Genomic DNA, 6493 nt, shown 5'->3' with positions numbered 1-6493 from the left:
TGGCACGTATTATTTATTAAATGTGTTGCGATTATTGTTGGGAATTCATTATCTGTTTGTATAGCCCAGTTGCTAAACAACCTTGAAAGTTTATTACAACCAAGTAAAATCCAGCAAGACTGCACGGTAAAGGAGACATAATGTCTTGTTTTGTCCAAACCTCAAAGATTTTCAGTTTACAAAGATTAAAGAGAGAAAAGCAGCAGGTCCTCACTTTTGAGAAGCTGGAATAAGCAAATGTTTGGTAACTTTTCTTTAAAAAAAAAAAAAATGACTGAAAACATTAATTCATTATGAAAATAGTTGCCATTGCAATTTTTTGCACAGAGAATATCCATCATACTGCTGTCCCAGAAACCGGGAGAAACATGGTGCAAGAAGTTGCTGTCACACCAGCTGTCCAAAAAAGAGAGGGAGCAGATTGGAAAAAAGCTGTTTCCCCAATTCATTTTGGATGTTAGGTGCTGATAGCAAAAATAATTACTGTAGCTATGGGCAGAGATTTCACAGAGTGCTCCGTTGCTACAGGAGCACAAATAACAAGGCAACAGATGCCTCCACAGATTAAAGTGTACCAATGAACAGCACAGGCCAATCAATCGGAGCGGGAACGCTACGATGATGAGTGAGAGCTTTACAGTCAGTGAAAGAAAAACTCACCTCTCCATTATATTCTGTGTTAAAAGTGTTGCAACCTAGAAATATATAAACAAATTCCATGAAGCTAAAAAAAAATCTACAGGAGAGCGTTGTTTCCCGAGCTACAAAGATATTGTACTGTTAATCTTCATTCATTGTTTATATGCTGATGTTGATTTAAGGCAATTCTGAGTAACACAATACGGCATCAATGTGCGTGACTCAAGTTGTATTGAGTGAATTTGAAAAAAGCACTGTGTCATTTCCGACAAAAAAAGAAGACTGAGTTGTTCTTTTCAAGGGTGCTACAAAAGCAAAACAACATGGGTCATGTGAGCATAAAATATCAGTATAATAAAAGACTAAAGAAATGGTAGAAGAGTTAGGTAGCAGAAAAACACCAGTGAAAGAAGGGCACACACACACACACACACAAACACACACAAATACCCTCAGCTTTGCAGTGCTTCCCATCACAGCTTAGTATTAAAGCTGCACCAGCACCACGATTAAATTATCATGTGTGTTGGGCTCCTGCAAGATCATTGAGGGTTGTGATACAATAATAAAGAGCAAAAAAGGAACAGGATGAGGATAGAAAAGGGAGACGTACGAAAAAGTAGAAGAGCTTCTGTACTGTAGTGTGAGAAGGAAAAATAGGCCAAGGCTAATCCCCAACATTACAGCTCAGCATATGATTAAGGGGTGCTGGAGTAATTGCGTAACCACGAATGCCATTAAGTCATAAAAATAATATTATTTTACCGATTTAAGATTTCTCATTCTGTGTTTCTTACATCTACAGACCTGTAAATCTTTAAAACACGGGAAAATCTTTGAGCTTACGCGCACCCCTGAAATTAATTCTTTAAGCACGTAAGGCTGAATATTCATGTTTTGGTGGGAAACCTGGACAAAGCCTTATAGCTCAAATCAAACATTATTTGTATTTAGCCATTCATGAAAGAATGCAATAAAGTGTTTAAAAACTAAAGGAAGCTTACAGTATAAAGAGCAAAAAAGTAAGCAATGTACAAACATGAGATGGCTGAAAATGTACAGATAAGGTACAGCACATATAAAGAATTAATTCAGAAATAAACCTCATTACCATTACATAAACAGTACCATAAATCTTTAATATTATCAATATTAATCTTTGCCAAGGATTATCACTGTTATTTTCAGCAAAAAAAGCCCCTCTCCTGAGTTCAGCTGTTGGCAAGCTGAGGGGTTGTTCCAGTTAGATAAAAAGAAATGCCCAACATGTATTCTTACAATCAGCTGTGATAAAACATTTGGCAGTTCCTTCGGTAATGCTGCTAGGAGAGTTGTGCATGCTCAGCTGGGCCTAATCCAGTATTGTGATGTAAACTATGGGGTTTACTCTTTTTTTTTTTTTTGTTGTTGTTGATGAAAACACACTTTACGTGATCGTGTTACAGATACAAGGTGTGGTGTCGGAATCTGATTTTGAGCAGCCCCTTTCTGCCGAATCAAGCTGTGCTCACTGTTCCTGCAAAAACACCAGACCAAGCAAGTCAATGCTTAACAGCTTGTAGAAAGTAAAAAAAGGTAAATATTTTAGTGCGGAGTGTTCATACCTTGGGTTGTTCTACCCTGTCTCCAAAATTGTGTTCTTTTGCAAGTATTCTGTGTTTTCTGTCTCACTAGTTACATTACATTACATTTCATTTAGCGGACGCTTTTATCCAAAGTGACTTCTAATAAGTGCATTCAACCATGAAGGTACAAACTCAGAACAGCAAGAATCAAATACAGTATTAGAAGTAGCTTCAAATAAGCAAACCTACAAAGTGTGACATGTAGGTGCAACATTTTATGTATTCATTTCTTTTATAACCATCATCTTTTTAGCCAAGGTGCAGTCGGAAGAGATGTGCTTTTGGCCTGCGGCAGAAGATGTCGACTTTCAGCTGTCCTGATGTCAATGAGAAGCTTGTTTTACCATTTAGGAGCCAGGACAGCAAACATTGCGAGCGACAAAGTGGCTTGGTGTAGAGATGCTTACAAGGCTCTGAGCTAGAGTCCACTCATTATGCATTCAGCGCTTCTTTTGTTTTCACCTCGTTGTATGAAGTTTTTAAAGCCAAGGCTTATGATGAATGACAGCAGCTGCCAGTGCGGTCGACATGTTTGTTGTCCTCTCTCACTCTGTAGCCATGCGCAGCAGATGCATTAAATTTGTTTGCGTTATGTAGGTAGGTTATAGTTTACACAGGGAGCGGAATAACATTGAGTGTTTCCTAAGAATGATGATTGTTCATGAGTCCTGCATCTCGAGTACGAGTCAAGTCTGAAGTCTTTTGAGGACGAGTCTCAAGTCAAGTCTGAAGTCACTGTGTGTGCGACTTATGTGCGACTTGAGTCTGAGACTCAAACTAGAGTGCCATCTCTGACTCGGTGTCCCTCGTGAGGGAGCAGCAAACATATTGGCCGATGCAGAGCGGAGTGGACGGCCTGGGGCGTAAACTGGGCCTGATTAGTTCGCAGCACAGCACGCAAGTACTACTGTCCTGAAGCAAATGCGTGCAGCAACTGGTAACCAGTGAAGGGAGCGGAGGACAGTGTAGTGTGAGAGAACTGCTGCTGCATTCTAAATGAGCTGCAGGCGTCAGATGGCACTTGCAGACAGACCAGCCAGGAATGAGTTGCAGTAGTCTAGACGTGAGATGACAAGAGCCTGAACCAGAACCACCTTCTGGGTTAAAAGGGGCCGTATCCTTCTGATGTTGTGCAGCATGTATCTACACGATCAGGTTGTCGCAGCGATGTTGGCAGTAAGGGAGAGTTGGTCGTCGAGTGTCACATCCAGTTTTCTAGCAGTCTGGGTGGGGACTACGACAGAGTTGTCGATGGTGATAGTACGGTCCTGTGTGGGAGAGCCCTTCCTTGGAAGGAAAAGCAGCGCGGTCTTGTCGAGGTTGAGTTTCAGGTGGTGTCCAATGATAGATCTAGAGATGTTCCGATACCGATAGCAGTATCGGTATCGGCTCCGATACTGCCTAAAACGCTGGTATCGGTATCGGGAAGTACTGGAGTTTATGCACCGATCCGATACCACGTAATAAAGCCCTAAAGAAAATCTACATTAAAGTAGTTTATGTTCTTTTTCCGTTATAACTGACTGTCAAACTGGAGAATAAAAGAAAGTTCTGGGGCATTCATTGTTTGTGTTTGTTCATGTTTCACAAAGAGTTTAACCTGAGCCTGACCAACAACAAAAATAGAAATCATATCACATCCATACAGGGATAGTAGTATACAGTTGTTAAAACATAATGAAATATATGACACTCTGGTATCGGATCGGTACTCTGTATCGGCCGATACGCAAGTTCAGTTATCGGAATCGGTAAAAAAGTGGTATCGGGCCATCTCTAGATAGATCTCAGTCAGACAGACAGACAGAGATCTGTGCTGCTACCTGTGCTTCAGACTAGTAATCAACATTTACATTTCACTGATTTCACTCTTTCCTTCACCTTAAAGCTAGAGTGCTTAGTTTCCGTCGCCCCCATGAGGAATTCTAGGTAATGACAACACTGTCGGCGCATCCACATGACGCAAGCCTTTGGTGATCACTGGTGGGTGAAAATTTCAATTTCACTTTTGGTAACGTGATAGGAACGGAATAGAGCATAGAAATCCATGGGAGCGGGACGGAGCCGGAGATTAAATAAAAAAATGACGCTGCAATGCGGTGAGTGCGCCCAAAGATTGCGAGGCATTTCGTTTTAGAAAAGAGAACCACTTACAACTCACAATACGTTTGTTGATTGGCTACTGCTAGCTGCAGAGTAGCCTATCAGAGCAAGACAAAGCAGCTGCCCTGTTCACAAGCCAATCAATCAGCGTCAGCGACTACACCGAGAGTCGGCAAAATGGATTCTGGAAAGAAGCTGAAAGTGTCATCGAAGGACCCCTTGATCCATTTTCAGGACCTGTGAGAAGATCTCTGTTAGGAATTATGTAATGAAATCGCCTAGGCCTGCAGGTAATGCATGTATGGTGTAGCCTAAATTTCTGAGGCAACCTCAGTGATTTGACCGCGATTATCCCGTCAAATCAAGGAGAACACTCTTCAGAAGAGGTAATTATCTTGTAATGTTTATTGTCTCTCTGTCTCCAAAGCTGAACACTGCTACCAAATTTATATATTTAAGTCTGCTTACAAGTCTCAGGGAGTACCACTGCCTGTTAAAAAAGCAATATAAAGCCTTTTGTGGCTCCAAATGGGGCTGTGTGAAGTCTGATAACTTGCCTCAGGTCACTTAAGCCAAGTCAGTTTGGGTTACAAGTTTGAAAAGAGGAGAGAAAGAATGAGCTGTAGCCCACTCCTCATCTCTGCTTAAGGCTAGCAGCTCAAGGCTACACCAGCAAAATGGTGCATTCACAGCCTCCTCAGATGATCCCATTTCCCGAGTTGGGAAGTCGTTCTTCCGACTTCGGTGTGTTCATGAGAGTTACAGTAAATCGTAATGTGGAAACAACATGGACGCTACAAAAGAGATATGTTGAGTGTTTAAACAACACGTTGATAGATGTTTCCAGTATTCACCTGACTTGCTATCAGCTAATGAATAACTTTTTATAGAATCTTATAGATAATTTAGCTCACTCTACGTGGACAGAAACTAACGGTAACAATCCAACATCATATTACAAATTACATGTGAGCAAAAATGTATATGTAATACGTGAATTAATAAAACGCTGATCTGGATTAATAAAACGCTGATCTGGATCTCAGATCTGGAGTTGGTCCCCGGGCGCTGTCATTGGCTGCCCACTGCTCCCTTGAGGGATGGGTTAAATGCAGAGAATGAATTTCGCTACATGTACGTGTATGTGACAAATAAAGTACCTTTACCTTTACCTTCGTCCGCCATGTTTTTGCGTAATACAACGTCAAATCGGCAAGTTGTGTACCGAAATGTTTGCAGACTTTTCAAGTTGTTGTTCCAACTTGAGGGGGCATTCACGTGAATTTTCAAGTCCAGAACTGTCAGCGGACAAGTTGCATTATGGGTAATGTAGGCACCAGTGTAGGCACCAGGTTTTGATAAGGAGGAATAATGCATGTAATAACGTGCACTGCTAAATCAGTAGTTTCCATGAGCTTTGGGGGGAAAAAAAAACAATAAAAAAATGCACAGTGAACATTGTAAACCGGGCAAAGAAAATTGTTGCATGAATAAATGAGAAAGTTATTGACCATGACCATTTGTTGGTGATGTTGGTGATAAGACTGACATTACTATTATTATATTATATGTTGATTATCTAAATGCATAATACACAGGCATAAAGTTGCAAGTACGTTATAGCCGCAGGGGACTTGACACCCTGGGGTCTCCATCTAGTAGATCTGAGTTAGCACGCTGACTCATAAGGAATTAAAAGGTCTGAATTGTACTTTCTGAAGAAATCTGGAAACTAGTGTAGTGAGGCTTACATGGGCACGATATGATCTTGACTCTCTTGATTGGTTAAAAGTACAGTGGCTGCACTAATTGCAGAAGGTGGAGTGAAAACCGGCTGGGAGCGGATGAGATGAGGATGAGATCAACTAATCTAAACAAGAAGAGATGAAAGCAATTATAGCTTTCTTGAGGTCAGCAAGGGATAATAAAGGAGAAAGAGAAAGACTGAACCACCGTCTTCACTTGATCATTAAAACAGAGATTGGAATGGGTTTCCTGGTGGCTTAGCTCACTAAAGCATGTAGCATGGAAGCTTCATCCAATTGTTGGCATGCCAGCCTACTTTCTCTCTCAATTAATTCTGCCTCTCACTTTCAGCTATAAAATAAAGCTAAATAATGCCCAAA

Source organism: Perca flavescens, chromosome 13 (assembly GCF_004354835.1).
Source record: "Perca flavescens isolate YP-PL-M2 chromosome 13, PFLA_1.0, whole genome shotgun sequence".
Classification (NCBI taxonomy): Eukaryota; Metazoa; Chordata; class Actinopteri; order Perciformes; family Percidae; genus Perca; species Perca flavescens.
Note: the sequence above shows the minus strand (reverse complement) of the source record.